This window comes from Anneissia japonica, unplaced genomic scaffold, assembly GCF_011630105.1.
Source record: "Anneissia japonica isolate Jap-2015-1 unplaced genomic scaffold, ASM1163010v1 scaffold389_len89789_cov197, whole genome shotgun sequence".
Taxonomy (NCBI): domain Eukaryota; kingdom Metazoa; phylum Echinodermata; class Crinoidea; order Comatulida; family Comatulidae; genus Anneissia; species Anneissia japonica.
In genome coordinates, this window is record NW_022724327.1 from 72,254 (window position 1) to 72,902 (window position 649).

Here is a 649-nt window from a genome sequence, read left to right on the forward strand (position 1 = left end):
TTTTAGCAGCAGAAGCAATAGTAGTAGTTCAAGTAGTATGGTGGTAGTAATACCACAGTAGCACAAGTAGCTAAACAGCGCCGGGCAAATCCTGGTGCCACCTCTGGACCCCACGCCAAGAGAACCCCCCTTGAAATGACCTGGCTACGGGCCTGTTTAGAATGAATTTACAGTTGCTGTATGCTGTTTTTAATACACCATTTCTGGGTATTCCAAAAATCTCCACTACAGTATTACTAAGAACAACATCGTCCTACTAAAGCAATCAGTGTGGGCCTTTTCATACATACATTTTCTATACATACATAAATAAATATAGATATATTTATTTATGTATGTATATATATTTATATATATATATTGATATATTTATATATATATATATTGATATATATATTGATATATATATATATTGTTATATTTATTTATGTATATATATATATTTATATATATATTTATTTATATATTTATTTATATATTGATATATATTTATTTATATATTTATTTATATATTTATTTTTGTATTTATATGATATATATATATATATTTATTTATTTATTTATTTATTTATGTATGTGTATATATATAGATATATTCATTTATGTATGTATATATATATATATTTATTTATATATATATATATATTTA